General features: G+C 28.4%; 1 long non-coding RNA gene across 2 annotated transcripts in view; it reads right to left on the reverse strand.

Moving 5' to 3' along the window:
- The window catches only part of LOC136086688 (uncharacterized), a 30078-nt gene extending 11057 nt beyond the window's left edge, over positions 1-19021 (reverse strand). Inside the window, exons 1-3 of one of the 2 annotated variants that reach the window (XR_010641514.1) lie at positions 18870-19021; positions 18569-18767; positions 11200-11570 (exon numbers count right to left, since the gene is read on the reverse strand). This is a non-coding gene — a long non-coding RNA (uncharacterized LOC136086688). Of the gene's footprint in view, positions 1-11199; positions 11571-18568; positions 18846-18869 lie in introns of those variants that run through there. The other variant, XR_010641513.1, reaches the window with a different exon arrangement.
- Positions 19022-19244: the final 223 nt, after the last annotated feature.

Here is a 19244-nt window from a genome sequence, read left to right on the forward strand (position 1 = left end):
TGATTTAAGGTGGTTTGCAAATCTGAGCTTGAAAGCGTTTTCACTGATACCGATGTAATATTTTTCCGTAAGACTGGGATTAGGTGATGATTAAGTGGCTTTATATACAACGTTTTTTGATAGACATTCGTTATTTAACGGGCATGCAGTTTTCTTAATGCAGTTGCAATTTATATCATTAGTGGTGAGTTTGTTGCGCAAAATTTGTTGGTTGTGTGAATTAATAATAGATCGAATATTTGGCATGCAGCTGTAACTAACTTTTATTGTGTTTCTGTTGAAAATTTTGTGGAGCTTATGATGTAATGGAAAATGTAAGTCAATTAAGTTTAAGAAAAGGTGTCCAATTTTTGTTACCACATTTTTACTGAAAGGGGGATTAAACCATATTATATTTCTTTTTTGTTTATTAGTATTAGAAGGATTTAGATTTGAATGATATTGGAGATTGGTGGGAAATCCAGACTTTTCTAATGCGTCTTTATAAATAGGAGCAGACTTTTGGAAAATTTTTTCGTTTGAAGAATTGGAAGATAATCTATGTTCGATTGAGGTTGGTAATTGTTTTAAAATGCTTGGTGGATGGTTGGAACTAGCATGGATATAATTTAGCGTACTATCAGGTTTATGGTAAGGTTGAAAAGTGCAGTTATTAAGATCAAATGTAACATCAAGGTAGTTAACAACTTTCATATTAGATTGAATGGAAATACACTGGTTGTAATTGTTCAAATATTTGAGTAAAATGCTTCTTAGTTTTGAAAGAATGTTACCGTCATTGTTATCTGCTAAATTACAACTGCAGTGTTCAGTTCATTTGACATAATACTTCTTTCACATCATACGTCCTGCAACCTCATTCTTTTTTCGCGAGGTTCAATTTTTGAAAACAACAATTTATCATAAGAATCGAGTGTTGCTACACAATCAGTTTTCATGGAGTCTAGAAAATGCATACCTTGAGTGTTCTTTTAGGGTTATTTAACATTACTGGGCCAGAGTACAAATGTCTAAAAAAAATGTCAAAAAATACAAATGACGGTAACATTCTAGCTATTGAAGTTTATGATAAACTTCAAGTTCCATTATAAAGTTGTATTTTCTCATTTAAAATATTTTAATATTATATATATATATACATATATATATATATATATATATATAATATATATATATATATATATATATATATATATATATATATATATATATATTTATATATATATATATATATATATATATATATATATATATATATATATATATATATATATATATATATATATATATATATATAAATGTATTAGGGTGCATTAAACGCCCCTATGTCCAGCAAATACTATGTCCAGCAAATCTAAAAATATTTGATTGCTCATAAATGTTATTAAATCATGTCAGAAGCTTCCAAAACTGTTAAACTTCAATCTAAAACTAAGAGTCATGCCGATAAAACGCAGGTCGACTGCAGGTTGATTTGCAAAAGTTCAACAATCGGAAGAGACACTGTCTAAGACATTTGTACTCTGGCCCAGTAATGTTAAATAACACTAAAAGAACACTCAAGGTATGCATTTTCTAGACTCCATGAAAACTGATTGTGTAGCAACACTCGATTCTTATGATAAATTGTTGTTTTCAAAAATTGAACCTCGCGAAAAAAGAATGAGGTTGCAGGACGTATGATATGAAAGAAGTATTATGTCAAATGAACTGAACACTGCAGTTGTAATTAAGCAGATAACAATGACGGTAACATTCTTTCAATACCTAAATCAATTGTTTCTACTTTGTCTGGAAAAGCTCCCAAAAGTAATCATTGTTTAACCCGGACTAGTACACCAGCATTTGTTCCTTATAACATTCTACAAAAACCAAAGCTCATTTCTGTTTCAACATGACTGAAGATAACTCCTACACAACAAGCTGCACATACTTCTGTCCTTATTACAGAGGCTGGAAGAGACCAATCCAAGACCTCTGCATCATATTCAATCACTAATAAATGCCGTTGTTGATTTGAATAAAGCATTGCTACCAAATATAGATATCAGTGTGTTGTTTTAAAACTGCTCACGTTACACTGGGATTCTAAGTTACTCCAATTAATTTCCAAAGAGCAACTTATATTAGTGGTTGGAAATGCAAATGAGCTCAAACTTCTTCACGTTTCAACATATCAACCTGGCACAGATCGAAACACTTCAGTGACATTATAGCAGACTTTTGAACTGGTCTCATTATGGAAATGTTATGATTCTGTGGTAAACATAACATTCGATAATGCAGCATCAAACACTGGAAACGTGACAGCAGCGGCTATGTAAAGCTCTTCTATGGTATGCTTACAGTCATCATGTTGGTAAAGTTATATTATCATATGAGTTTGATGATCTCAAAGTTTAAAACTTTAAAATCCCCAGATGTTACAGTGTTTCATAAACTTTTTGGCCTTCTAGGTTCACACTGATCAACAACATTACTCTCATCAATACCTGCAACTTCAGAAGTTGGGGAACAATTATCTTATTTTGACAGAAGTAATTTCAAGGAAAAAGCAAAAGATTTTTGTTGACAACCTTTGAAACAGTGTTCTTGAACTCTCACTTTTACAGCAGCTGGTGAGAGCCGACTGGTGCTAGCTGACTGGTGACAGCTGGCTGGTGACAGCAGCTCTTGTGCAGAGGTGACTACTTTTTGACCTCTCCATAGTTTTTCTTGATGGTGGAGAAGAAAGGAAAGACTTGCAAAAAAAAGGAAAGGCTTGCAAACAAGTTACATTTAAGCAACCTGAGGCACTTTACAAAACTAGATAGATGGCAAAACTAATATGTGCCATCAAAATTTCTTTGAAGTCTCTTTATACAGCAGATCCAAGAACTTCCAAGAGGATTAATAGCAATAAACCTGCAGACTTTGAAATTCTGCCACTTTATTAATTTTGTGATACTTGTTTATAATAAGAAATAAGAAACAAAATAAATATCAAAAATACATTCATAAACGAAATTGTAAAACATAATATGATTACTGCCGAGCACATAACAGAACTAAAGCAGCATGCAGAAATACTATGATAAATTTCAAAAAAGAAGTTGCTAAAAACATCAATAAAAATCCTAAAGGTTTTTTTCATACAAAAAGTTAAAAAAAACTTAAAAAAAGATCTCATTACCGAAATAGTTCACTTTTAGACAGTTGCTACTAACGATCTCGAAAAGGCTCAATGCTTCAACAATTACTTTGCTAGTAATTCCTCTGATAATGATACATTGATTGTTTCAAGTTTTAACTTATCTTCTGTTTATTTTAATCAACTCTCTAATGATCTTGATCTATTTACTGAAAACATTGAATCCTATCTTCCTTCTATAAAGTCATTTAAATTTAGACCTAGAGTCTATATTATGTACAATCCAGTGGAGAAAACAAGGATTGACATCAAATTTACTAATTCAAAAATTTATCTCGGAATACTTATTGAGAATAACTTACTATTCTTGCAATTCGAATGATATCTCTTATTAAAAGATCCTTCTCTTATCTATGTTTATTTTGTTTTAAAAGACTATTTTACTATTACTAATTTCAGCAATAGTTCGACCATAAAAACTATTACTAATTTTAGCACGAGCTCAACCATACTTAGAATATTGTAGATCTGTATATAACTCTCGTCTACTTAAAGACAAACAACAAGTTGAAAATATACTCAGAAAATCGAGTTCACAGAATATATAATCTTACATTTCATCAAAAACTATTAAAAATTATTATGACAACTATTAGATACAGGCTAATCCGTGGAGGTTTGATAAACATCTATAAATGGCTAAACAAATGTTAAAACGCGAAAATCTAACCCTGCTATACCCTACAATTAAAACTATCGAAGGAATTTTCTATAATATTAAGAAAAATAAAAAACGATATATAATTAAAACAAGCGTAAACAAATAAGTTTACTTTTATTATAAATAAGCTTTATTTCAATTTATATGAACAATATTTATAGGTGTATATATATATTTATACAACATAAAAATTATATTTAAATAAAATATACACGTATATGTTATTTATAGGTGTACATATATATATATAAAATATATATACATATATATATATATATATATATATATATATATATATATATATATATATATATATATATATGTATATATATATATATATATATATATATATCATGTTGTATAAATATATATATATATTTATACAACATAAATATTATATTTAAATAAAATATACACGTATATGTTATTTATAGGTGTATATATATATATATATATATATATATATATATATATATATATATATACATATATATATATATACATATATATATATATATATATATATATATATATATATATATTCAATCAATTTTTTTGCCATCAGTAGGTTCATCAGGAAGCTTTCTGATGAACCTACTGATGGCGAAACAATTTGGCAAAGAAAAAATTAGATAAGTGTTTTTACTAATTTATTATTGCTCTGTTCTAAAATAACACTGAGCACTCTACTTGTAGAATACACTAACATAATTTATATATATAGGGGAGAGTTGCCTTAATTGGAACACTTAAGGAACAAATATTCAGTAACCAAAGATGGCCTAAATATAAAAACATTTATGATTTGATTAATACAAACACACAACCCTAATATACTTTTAACCATAGTTTGACTTAATTGATTGCACTTTTGTTGAAAATAAGTTTATTTTATGCAAAGATATCATTTTGTTCCAATCAAGGCAACTGGTTCCCTAAACTGGAACACTTTGATTCCTTAATCTAAACAGGTTGTTTTTAAAAAAAAAAACCAAACAGAAAAAATATTAAAAGTTGATTAAAAATGATTTTTGTCTTTACAGTGAAAATTTAAACAGTTTATTCAAAACTTATAATAAGATTAATATGATCCTGACAAACTAAAATTCAACAAAAAAAAACTTGTATAAAATCTTCAACGGTATGGCGTTCTCTTAATTTATTGAAAAATTTATTTAAAAATCACTAAATAAAGTCTAATTTTAAAGATTTATGGTTGTTACTGAGTATTTTTAAATTATGCTTGAACAATTTCTACAACCCTTTGATTTTATTGCTAAATAAGTGAGGAAAACATTAAGTTCCAATCTAGGAAACTTTGGACTATTTTGTTATATCACTGCAATATCATGGATGCAACAACTTATACGATAAGTTTATATTGTTATTTTGCATTTTAAATACCATCGAATTAAACATAAAAAACCGTATAACCTTTAGCAGTATAGTTTACCCAGTGCTATCAATATTGTGTAAACACAAAATCAGATCACCGAAAACAAAAATGATTTGAAAAAACTTTAAATCAATGGTGCCCATGCATTTTTTGAGGAATAACTTTCAAAATGAGTCAAAACGTCGAAAAAAAGGGCATTTTACTAAAAAAATGCAAAATATAGTCATAATTCATTTTTTTTCAAAAATAAATGCAAGTGTTCCAATAAAAGCGCTGCTCCAATTATGGCAACTCTTCCCTATATATATGTATATATATATATATATATATATATATATATATATATATATATATATATATATATATATATATACATATATATATATGTGTAAATTATGTGTATTTATATATTTGTATATATATGTAAATTAGTGTATTTTACAAATAGAGTGCTCATTGTTCTTAAAGAACAGAGCAATAATAAATTAGTAAAAAACACTTATCTAACTTTTATCTTCTACTTTAAGTTTCACCATTGCTGGATCATCAGGAAGAGTTACTAAATCTCAAAAAAAATTCAATTTATAGAAAAAAATACTTTACAGGAAGTTATAAATTAATATAAAAATGTAACTTCCCGTTAACAAAAAAAATATAGTAATTAAAAATTTTTTTATAATAATTTATAACTTCCTGTAAAATATTTTTTTCTATAAATTGAATTTTTTTTGAGATTTAGTAACTCTTCCTGATGATGCAGCAATGACGAAACTTAAAGTAGAAGATAAAAGTTAGATAGGTGTTTTTTACTAATTTATATATATATATATATATATATATATATATATATATATATATATATATATATATATATATATATATATATATATATATATATATATATATATATATATATATATATATATTTAAATATTATATCTAAAAAATCAACGGCTACGATTTACCAATTAAACAATATTATCGCAACAATTGGCATCGCAACGTTTAGATGCGATGTGCGATGATAAAAACAGCACAAAAACTACCCAGTGGGCACAGTACGTTTTTAAAACGTTCTTTGGACGTTTTTATTAGATTTAAACCTTATAAAAACGTCTAAAAAACGTTTTAAAAATGTACCGCGCCCACTGGGTAGTTAATGTAGCTGGCTAACGGAGGAATTTCAACTGAAAAAATTATCAGAGCGGTTATTATTTTAAGCATAAACGGTATGATTAGAATACAATTTATTTCCCTCCATTTTAAAACCGACCATTTAAAGGTTTTTCCTAACGGGGCACTCAAATTCTCCGAATTTTTAACGGAGAGATGTCAATACGACTGCTAGCTTCTTCAAAGGGAGAAGAAAATTATAAGAATGTTCTGTAGGTGGTTGAGCAAGGTCGCCCTACACAACCGGATCACCATGAAAGAAATGACTTGAATTTAGATTTAAAATGACCACTATCAGTGTAAGAGTAAAAAATGTAAACTTCTATTTGATTTACTTTCTAGAATGTATTGTTGTTTCGAGTTGTGTTGTGTGTCTAGAGTGTATTGTTGCTACGAGTTGTGTTGTGAAATAAATAAAGCTAGGCTTTATTATGAATGGTAAAAATTCAAAACTAGTGGACCCCTTAAAATTTCCTTAATTTTTCTGAAACTTTGCGATAGATTATTTTTAATTATTAGAAAATAGATAAAACCATGGGCATTTATGCACATATATATATATATATATATATATATATATATATATATATATATATATATATATATATATATATATATATATATATATTCAATCATTGGTTTGACAAGTTTTTTACTTAAATTGGGCATAAAATGATGTCTTTCCATTTGTTTTTTTTTAATCATTTTATTATTTTCAAAATAAGTTATATATGATTAAAGCACAATAATGTCCGAAACGTTAAAGAAAGTTGCCGCTGCTCATTTTGAACATGGTTGTTGACTTGTGAATATTCTGATACACATTGGTTATAATATTTGATAACATTCGGTTTCCTTTATTATTGTGTTATTTTATCTATTAGTTGTTATTTACTGTAAATTGTTTCAGAACTATATAAAATTGTTTTTCAAGTATTAAAAATATTTTTGAAATATAAATTATAAATATTGAAAGTATGTTTGAATATTATTTTCTTTTTTTGAAATATAAAATATCAATATTAAAAGTATGTTTGAAAATTATTTTCTTTTAAATATAAATTGCTCTTTAGTATTTAAACTAATTAAGCAAAAGACTTTTATTTTAAATAAATCTTTTTCTTGTTTTTTGATTTTCCTAAATATATATTCAAACAAATATATATATATATATATATATATATATATATATATATATATATATATATATATATATATATACACACAATATATACATTTTTAGTTTTAATTTTCCTAGAATGTATTCACATGTAATAGTTTATAAATATATATATATATATATATATATACATATATATATATATATATATATATATATATATATATATATATATATATATATATATATATATATATATATATATATATATATATATATATATATATATATATATATATATATATATATATATATATATATATATATATATATATATACAGTATCGGACAAAACGAGTGCAACCAAATAATGCTAATTGAGTTTCTATATATAAAAGTGCTGCATTTTTTCAATTTAGAGATATAACTATATTACTGTTTAGAGACAAAGTTCTTCAAGTTTTATTCATCACAAAGTTCATTATTTGTACACGTAAATTAATAAATTAATCAAAAGTATTAAAAAAAGTTGATTTCCTTCTGGACAAAACAAGTGCAACTTGACAAAATGTTGACCAAGCTGTATTTCGCTATCAATATTTCGTGGCGAATCCTTTGTTGTCGATCACAGCCTTGCATCTTCGAGGCATAGATTCGATCAGGTGATCAATGAAACTTTGTGGAATCGCTTCCCAGGCCTTTTGGATTTGTTCAAACAGTTGATCTTTATTACGAACACCTTCACGATTAATTCTGCGGTTGACGATCTCCCACAGGTTCTCGATAGGAATGAGATCCGGAGATTGAGGGGGCCAATGCATCACCGATAGGTGGTTGTCTTGAAACCACTGCTTGACTACTTATGCAGTGTGTTTCGGATCGTTGTCTTGCTGAAAAACCCATTTTATTGGCATATTTCATTCAGCATGAGGTAACATAACATCTTTTAGGATATTTTTATACATGAAACGGTCCATTATTTCATCGTTTCGATGTATTCGACCTAGACCGTTAGCAGAAAAACACCCCCAGACCATTACACTGCCTCCACCATGCTTCACGGTCTTATGGCAGTAACGTAAATCGAGGCGTTTTCCGGCCGGTCGACGTCCACGGCAAATGCCATCGCTCCCAATGATGTTGAACTTCGATTCATCACTGAACAGGACAGTTCGCCATTTCTGCACATTCAATTCAATATGAGATGTAGCAAACAGAAGTCTTCTCTACTGGTTTTTTAGTGAAATCAGCGGTTTCTTTGCAGGGCGTCGAGAAAACAATCCGGCTTCAACAGCACGTCGTCTGATTGTTCGGTCCAATACAGGCAGCTCTAATTGTTTTTGTATCTAGACTGATGATATCCAGGGATCCTTCTTGACGGATCTGACGATCATAGAATCGTCTCTAGAAGTGGTGGAACGCAGTCTTCCACCTTTGTTATCTGCTGCCAACTTCCCCGTAGAACGATATTTGGAACATAGTCTTGATACGGTCCATTTTTTCACGCAATATTTATCACAAATACTTTTTCGTGACATTCCACTTACGTAATCACCAATAATTTTTTTTCTTAGTTCCAATCCAAGACTGTCGGGAGCCATTTTTGCACTTGAAGTCATAAAAGTAATAAAAATAAATAATCACGCTTCTCACGGCTTACCGTGTTACATTTACCTTGTGATGATACAATAATGCTCTGTGGAACACAACGTCTTGGTTGGATGTGGACTGTATTGATGTAATGAAACACTTGTTGTATTTCACTTCTTGTATTGATGTTCTTCGATAAAACACTTTGATAAAACTAACTTCGATAAACTGTCTTGATAATACTGACTAATTGACTTCCATATACTGACTGAATTGCAAGTCGATTTACATGTCTCTTATATAGTAAAATGAACCTGTATGAACCTGTTCTGGAAGATTCTAGATGCTTCTTTTTGATGCTTCTGGAAGCTTCTGGATGCATCTGGATGCTTCTTAATGATTCTGGATATTTCTGGATGCTACTGGACGCTTCCAGATGCTTCTTCTGGAAACTTCTGCATGCTTCTGGAAATTTCTGGAAACTTCTGGGTACTTCCTTTAATTATTAAAAAACTTCCGTGACGTTGACACGGACCAGACTTAAGAAAATGAAACAAACCAAAAAAGTTGCACTTGTTTTGTCCGCTGCAAAATGGCACTTGTCAACGAAATTCTACGTGTGTGTTGTCACCTGTCAGCTGATTGCTCATGTCATGGCATGCTATGACTCCAGACTCCTGAACTGTTTGCTGTGGTAGTATAGTTTGTTTCGTTTTTAAGACATTTAAAATTAGGAACACTTTTTAGCATTGTTCGATGTTGGTTGCAAATGTTTTGTTCAATACTGTATATATATATATATATATATATATATATATATATATATATATATATATATATATATATATATATATATATATATATATATATATATATATATATATATATATATATATATGTATATATATATATATATATATATGTATATATATATATATATATATATATATATATATATATATATATGTATATATATATATATATATATATATGTATATATATATATAAATATATATATATATATATATATATATATATATATATATAAATATGTATATATATATGTATATATATATAAACCTATATATTTCTACTAACTCACCTTCAAATCAGTATTTTGATTAGTAGCTTTGTAAAACCAACGTAATTCTTGGAGCGTTTGTTTAATTTTTCACATTCTTTTGCCCTTTTGGAAGCTAATGCCCTATTTTAAGCACCAGAAAGTTTTTTACGATTCAATATTAACAGTTACTGTAAATAACCGTACGCATCAATAAAATAATAGTATAGTCAACAACGCAAGCTCATCAAAAAATTATAAACTCATTCTCAAAAAGCTAATGTCATAAATCAATATTTCAATAGTTAAATATAAATCTTTAACATGAACTACCATAAATAAGTTGATTGTAAAGAGTTGAAAAATATTTACTATAACTTTCTAAATTCTGAATAGAATTATTTCTATTTTGTATTCACAGTTTGTTGTTGCTAATTATCAACGTATACGTTTTTTTTACTTTAATCTGATGAATGCGAAAACTTCAAGGGACATTTTTAATTTAATAGCGTATAGAGTACGAAATCAATGATGAGTTCGTATTTTAAAATTTTTTCGAGGAATTAAAAATAATGATATAACGCGAGTAATATATACATTTAAATTATGACATTTTTATTTTACTTCGGCATTTGCCGCCCCATCGACATCTGCCGCCCGGGACAAACTGTCCTATTGGCCCCCCCCCCTCTCGGCGGCACTGTATATATATATGTAAATATATATATATATATATATATATATATATATATATATAATCAATATACATAGTAATGATAGTAGTAGTAGTAGTAGTAGTAGTAGTAGTAGTAGTAGTAGTAGTAGTAGTAGTAGTAGTAGTAGTAGTAGTAGTAGTAGCAAAAAGTAAAAAATTCAAAAAATAAATGATCATTTTTCAAACAACAAAAAAAACCAAAATAGGCAAGATAAATTTAGATATAAGTATAAATTTAAAAATTAAAATGGGAGAGAGTTCACAGCAATCATTATTTTGTAAAATTAGTAACTACCTTCACTGTTTTCGCTTGATTTTGCTTCGATGCACGGTACTAAATCAACTTCATACCAAAGCACATTGTTCTCATCGCGCACCTTTATTCGAATTGCAGCACCGTTATCAGATAATTTTAAGTTTTTTTTTTATAGTCTTTCATCAGATGAGTCCATTTTTCAATACGTCCCTTGAACCATGAATGATATTTTTTTGCATCTATATTAAAATGCTCGTCAAAAGAATATTTAAGGAACGGATTGTTGCACTTAACTTTACAAATTCCATTATTACACTCAGTGAGGTACAGAAAGTTTGAACGTTGACTAATCAACATTACATCAAATTCTAGTATGTCTCCAGATATATTTAAATCTTCATAAGCGCTACCTAAATGAGTAAAGCCAGTAATAATAGTAATAAATAATAATAACAAAAAAAATTGTAATAATAACAATAATAATAATTACATTAATATAACAAATGTATAAAAACAGTAGTATAACAAATGTAATAATAGTAACACTATAATGAAATATAATAACGAATAAAAACTTCAACAACAGCAACAACAACAATAACAACAACAACAACAACAACAACAACAACAACAACAACAACAACAACAACAACAACAACAACAACAACAACAATCTAGTAGGCCACTACCTACAAAAAACATTATTTTTGAAATCATATAGAGTTACCCCTGCATTTGTTTATTGCAATATTTATAACACAAAACATTGACTTTTTTCAGTTATATTCCCTTCGGGAAATCGGATTGAATAATCGCATTATATTTGCTTTTCAGCTATTTTGTAGCTTATTTTTATAAATGTCTAAAGGGCCTGTTTCCGATTTCTAGGGACCCGTATGCGACATAAATTTTGGTGGCTCACAGATATAAATAAGGTATAAATAAATATTTATACTGAAAAGCTTCTTAATTTTCTGCTAAGATTTAACCAAAGTTTTAATAAGTATAATAATTACGTATTTTAGTCATTTTAAGTTATTTTTAAATTATTTACAGTAAAAAAAAAAAAAATTTTATTGGGAAGTTCATGACCGTTTATAGGCCTCCAAATAGTAAAGCTCGGTTCCATTTCCCCCACTGCACCCCCTAGAAATCCAGCCTTGGAGGTCTATGTAATTAGGAATTTAATTGAACTAAACATTGATTATTGCCTGCAATTAATATTTTATTCAGCAAATAAAGAAAAACTAACAATCAAAAAATATAACTAAAATATGAGACATTATTTTTATAAAATCGTCACATTTTTTTACGTTTCTTTTATTAACTCTTTGACTCGTTTTTGTCAAAATGAATTTGTGTCGCTTTTCTTGACCATAAAATTATCCAGATGCCTCAGAGATTAATTTTACTGCTTTCTCCACAGATTAAGAATTGTTAGGCATAATAATTTTAAAGAATTGTAGATTTCGTTTATTAGCCTCTCTCAGATTTTCAAACGTTATGCTAAGAGTTGTTGGAGGTTCAACCTAAATATCATCAACATAAATACGATAGTCCGAAGAATCAGCATCAAAATATATTTTCATTATAGGTTTGGGCTGAAGCTTTGTTTTAAAAGTAATATCTTCATTCAATGCTCTTATTTTAAGCACTTGGTTGAGGGCTTGGTTTTGCTGTAAAATTTGCGAAAAAAATCCTGTACTGCACTTTGTAATATTTTACACATACTGTATTTTGTAAAATTTCCTGTACTGCATGCTACTAGATTTTTATAAAGCAGTATGCAGTACAGGAAATTTTCTTGCTAACAACAGTATGAACTTCCTTGTAAGTTCTTAAAAACTAGAGGCTGTTTTTAAATGTTAACAGAAGCTTTTAAAAACAGGAGACTGTTTCAAATTTCATAAGTGTAAACTGGTATAAGTGTGAAGTAGTTGAAAAAACTGGCATTAGAGCGAACTGGCATAAATGTGTATTGACATAAGTGCACCAAAAGAATTTGCAAATATTGCATAAGTGTGAACTGGTATAAGTGCAAACTGGCATAAGTGTGAAGCAGTTGCAAAAACTAAATTATGTGCAAATCGGCATAAAGGCGCCGAATAATTTCTGCAAACATTGGCATAAGTGCGAACTAGCACGATTGCGAAGCAGTTACAAAAACTGGCATAAGTGCGCCAAATAAAATTGCAAATATTATTATAAGTGTGAATTGGCATTTTGCACTTATGCCAATTCGTACTTATTCCAGTTTGCACTTATGAAATTTACACTTATTCAGTTGTACCCTTAAAAACAATGCTCTAAATCCTGCTATCTTGAAGCTTGACTAATCGAATAGTTTTTTACAGAAGTTGACAAGCATCTTTGTATTTTCAAGAGTGCTTAATATTAAACCACATTACACAATATACTTGAAATATATATTTTGTTATTACTAATAACTACAGAGATGGTTTATCAGTCCTATCATAAATCATTATTCTTAGAGCCATCTACCAAATCAAAAAAAACCAACCAAAGTTGGCCATCTAGCATGACAAACTGGTCCAGGTTTTTTTACAAGAGACGTTTTAGAAATTAAACCCTTTGAGATACCGACACAGTACTTATAAAGCTTTCACTGGTCAGTACTAAGTTTGCTTTTAACTTGATTGTTAACAAATAAAAAATAATTTCCGACTGTATATAAATAATCTTAATCAATGGCTATTCATGAAAAGCTTGACAAAAAAAAATGCAGCGTTAGACGCAGTGTTAAATGGAAGTTTAACCTCATGCAACAAACATTCTAACAGGTGCTAACTTCTTTAAAGAATTTTTTCGAGATTAAAAACCAAAACATAATCTGCACCTGTATTTGAACTTATGTTATCTACAAAAGTAGTGGCAGTTTTCTGTCAAAACATTGGCAGTATTGTTTGCTGTGGTAGCACTAGTTCAATTAGGTATAACTACATGAGTCAAATAATTTTGTGATGTTTTCTGCTGTAAGTGTAAGATGATGTTCTTCTTTGGTTGAAGCAACAATAATAGGATCTTCATAAGTGTTATACCTGACAGAATGTACTAATGTAGACTAGTCAATTTTTCCATTTATTCCAATAAACTTTAATCCTTTAACATTAGCAAAGTGTTTAACATCAACAAAGTGTTTAACATCAGCAAAGTGTTTAACATCAGCAAAGTGTTTAACATCAGCAAAGTGTTTAACATCAACAAAGTGCTTAACATCAGCAAAGTGTTTAACATCAGCAAAGTGTTTAACATCAGCAAAGTGTTTAACATCAGCAAGTGTTTAATTTTCAATTCTTTAACACTAACAAAGTGTTTAGAACTTTTGATGCTTCTGGTTCTTTTTTTTTCTCAAAAAATTTTCTTTTTGGTTACTATTAGTGATTTATCACATTTTTTTAAAACTTCATAGTCTATTAATACAGCTGTTGCTAATGCAGCTACTGCAACTTATTTGAAACCTTATAGCAGCTTTCGCCAAGTTTGTTAAATAAGTATACTTTTTTTCAACTGGCACGTCTATGCAAAAGTCTGGATCAGATTCAAATTTGTTATTGTTATCAAATAACTCAGCATCCAGATTGGAATCGCATTGAATTTCCACAGCAGGCAACTTAATACATCATACTTAATACATACTTTTATAAAAATACATACTTAATATATACTTTTATAAAAAATCATCTCCAGAGCTAATACTTATTACTTCATACATATTTTTAATAATAAGATATCACCGAATCACCTGTCGATAATTTTTAATAATAAGATATCAATACTGAATCACCTGTCGATAGGTTGGAAGATTGCTTAAACTCAAATCCTAATTCAATAAACAGTCATAAACTTTTTTTAATTTAGATTTGTTGGAATTTATTTATTTATAGCAAATGAAGATTTTACAGGGTGACTTTTATTAAATCCTAATATTGACCAATTATCTAGTGTGACCAAGTATCTATAGTGTGCTCATACACAACTACCTAGTGTGCTCATACACAATTATCTAGTATGCTCATACACAATTATCTAGTGTGCTCATACACAATTATCTAGTATGCTCATACACAATTATCTAGTGTGCTCATACACAATTATCTAGTATGCTCATACACAATTATCTAGTATGCTCATACACAATTATCTAGTATGCTCATACACAATTATCTAGTGTGCTCATACACAATTATCTAGTATGCTCATACACAATTATCTAGTGTGCTCATACACAATTATCTAGTATGCTCATACACAATTATCTAGTATGCTCATACACAATTATTTGATGCGTTTGTTATTAATTATACAGTATATACTGTATATGCAATATATGTATCTGAATATACAGTATACATAACTGTATATACATTATATGTATCTGTTTAAAGATATATATATATACAGTATATACAGTATATGCTGTATTTACACTGTATATATATACTGCATACTATACATATTAAAATTGTAGATTTTTTAAGCATTTTGTATTTGTATTAAGTTAGCTTCACCAAAAGAAAAACATTTCTATTTTCCAACTATTACGTTACTAAAAAAACTGTGCCTCTGGTTCTCAAATATGAAAAAGAAATTTAGTTATTTTGATATATGATAAATGTAATTTGAAATATATTATGTGTAATTTGAAAGTATACGTAAGTATGATTTGGTAAACAAATCAAATAGTAAATCAAACTAAACGGTAATTCAAGCGAAAAAACTATATATTTATTTTTAAAATAACAAAAATAAATCAAACGTTATTGGCTTATTTTTTTAAATATAAGATATATAATATTTTTTCAATGATAATATAATATTCCATGACTAAACTTAATGAAATGTATTTCAACTATTGAACCATTATTAACTTTATTAAAAACATTGTAATGTATCAAATGAATTATAAACTTTATAAATGACTTTTAAAAAATTGAAAAATTATTCGCTCCAAGTTGTGTTGTATTTAAAATAAAGGAATTATGATGAAACTAGTTCTGAATTTTTAGTGTTTCTTTATTGTTGTAAAGACAATTCTAATAATCTGAAAGTTTTAATGTATCAGAAATGCACAAAAAACTTCTGCCAACTATTAACAAAATATTCAGAATAATGTTAACATCACCCGTATTTATAATGATAACAGCACCAGGATTTATAATAATAACAGCACCCGTATTTATAATATTAGCAGCACCCGTATTTATAATGTTAACAGTACCCGTAAGTACATCATCAAATGAACGAACATTTAGCAAAAAAGATCGACAAAACCTGATGCTTCTTTATATTAACAAAAATATTTTGAACATAGTTGATTTATAAAGGGTTGTTGAAAAATGTCGTTGAAACAACGGAGAATCATTGTTTACTTGAGTATTTTATATTTATTTCCTTAGTTATCAACACTACTATACTAAAACGATTACGTTTAATGATAATTAAAAAAAAGAATTTAAAACTTACCAATGGTCTTCACGACTTCATCAGCAAGAATCTTATTAAATCTTATCAAATCTTGGGTAACAAATATTATTATTATTAATAAGTTACACGGAACAATATATGAACCGTAAGTTCATCATTAACTAGCAAAGCTAGTTCCTATAACAGCATTAAAGCAGCCTTGTAAAATGATATGCTATGGTAACTGTTTTATATGCCGGTCTGAATTAGCTTTGTACTTTTTCACTGAGGTAATAATTACTACATTGTGTGGCAAGGCATTCTATGCTTTTGCTACACAGTTGTTATATCGAACTTGACAGTTTTTGTTGATTTCACGATGGTACCTGATGCGAAATCCATAGCTGGGGGAATGCTAATTGGATTAATAAACCAGTTAACTAACTCGATTTTATTCTCTAACTTAAATTTTTGAATAAGGTTCAACCGTTTTCTTCGTTCGCATAGAGAAGTGAGACCAAGTTTGATACATCTTGATTTACAATTAAAAAACATTTCTTGCGGTACACCGTTGAATGTTGTCAATTATAGAAATGTCCTTTTCTAAATAAGAACACCAAGTGGTAATGGAAAATTCTAAAAGTGGACGTTAATTCTAAAAGTGGATCTTAAGGTGTTCTGCCAGGAAAGAGTTGTATTAGGCTTAGAGTTCAAACGTACCCATATGCTGTTATGTCACGTGTACCCGTGTTTTATCTGGTATGGGTTTTATTTTAATAGGAGTTCAAACGTACCCAAATAAATTCAGTTGTGTTTTAAAAAATACCACAGATAGACAGATTACTGTAAATTTAAACAGATATTTTTCAATCACATTTTTTCAATAAGCTACTAACATAACGTTTTAAAGTAGCTCGTAGTAAGAAACTTGATTGTAGAAAAAACTAAAAGTAGCAACACCTTCTACTAAGTCTGTTCACAAACTTACAGTCAACTCGGGCATTAAAGTCACTGTGGCTCACAAAGGTCGATTTGGCTTGGTTATGTTCTACTGACTGTTAATGTTCAGAGAAAGCTGATCCAGTGTATTTCTATACCAATAACCATTTTTGTAAGACAACGTGCTCTTTGTGTTACCAAAAACGAAACACGAACAGCAGTATATACTACTTTTTAGTTAGTAAAAATAAAAAGTAGTAAAAACCAGTAGATAATAAATATAATAGTAAACAAATGATAAAAAGTAGTATATTTTGCTGTTTGTTTTTATATACTGTTTAGTAGTATACTGTTTGTACAACCTTTTAGTTTGCAGTCACACAATTTTTTCTTTAAAACTTTTTGAATCCAATTAAAGAGCTCCGCACAAGCTTGTCAATTTCCTCCGTCACTTAAACAATACACTGAGTTAAATAAATCTAGTTCTTCTACACACAGTTTAACTTTGTCGAACTTTGTGTAGGTCCTTTAGCATACGTTTTCAGCGAACTGGAAACGTATGGTAAAAATTCTGGCAGTTCTAACATTTTTTCTAAAAAGAAAAAATGTTAGGACTGTCAGAGGTTTGTTCTTGTCATCAAACTCATCATAATTCTAAATTATGATGAGTTTGATGAATTATAAGAAAGGTTGGTAAACTAATCACACTTCCATTTTCATAAGTGGCTTTGGGACGTTATTTGATTCATCACGGGTAGGCAACTGAGGCAAGTTAGGAAAAGGGTCAAGAGTTTGGACAAATACTAATGAGTGTAGGCAGACGGTGTAAACACTCATTTTGTCATGCATCATTGTCAGCTTAAATGAAATATTAAAAAATCTTGAAATATAAATATTTTTATTTTTTCTTGAATAATACGTTTTTTTTTGCGACTTCTGATTACTTATGTTATTTCAATGGTTTTTAAAAAAAAAATTTTTAAAGATAAAATATATAAATTTTCACAACAAAAAAAAGAAGCAGTAATTGTTTGAAGATTCAAACCTGAAAAAACAACTTTATTGCATACATTGTAATTGAACTCCAAGTAGGTTCTTAGAAATTTAATGTTTTCTTTAATATCTTCTCTTGCTTTTTGAGCGTTATTAGGAATAGCAGCCTTTTTTTTATGGAAGGCGTTGATAACATCACATGCTTTTTTCCACGACTCTTGATCCATTGCATCCATCTCCATCTTTTATAGCTAAAAACATAAGGCCTAATTTTATTAATTATACAAACAATACAAACAAAAATTCATACAAAATAAAATCCAAAAATGTTGCATCTAAACAGTTATACTTACTTAATGTTTTCATCAAACTTTGTTTACTCATATTATTTGCTTGAGCAGTTCTTTTTAACGTTGATCAACAACCTCGTTTCTAGAGCACTCGTTTTATTGTTGTATAACTTTTTCACTCATTTATCTTTTTGATTCATTCTATTATTAGGAGATATGATTGGATAAAATTTACGAAGTGGTTTCGTCAAGTATTGCAATATATTATCAAAACGCAACTTCTGTTTAAAAAAACAAACTAAATTTGACAGTTAAACGAAATTCAACCTTTTCACTAAAAAATTTTTTTTAACTTTTACGAATTTTAATGATAATATAAAGTAACAAGTAGAATAAATTGATAAATTTCAGTCCATTTTGAAAGTAAATTTAAGTTGA

The sequence above is a fragment of the Hydra vulgaris genome, chromosome 11 (genome assembly GCF_038396675.1).
Source record: "Hydra vulgaris chromosome 11, alternate assembly HydraT2T_AEP".
NCBI classification, from domain to species: Eukaryota; Metazoa; Cnidaria; class Hydrozoa; order Anthoathecata; family Hydridae; genus Hydra; species Hydra vulgaris.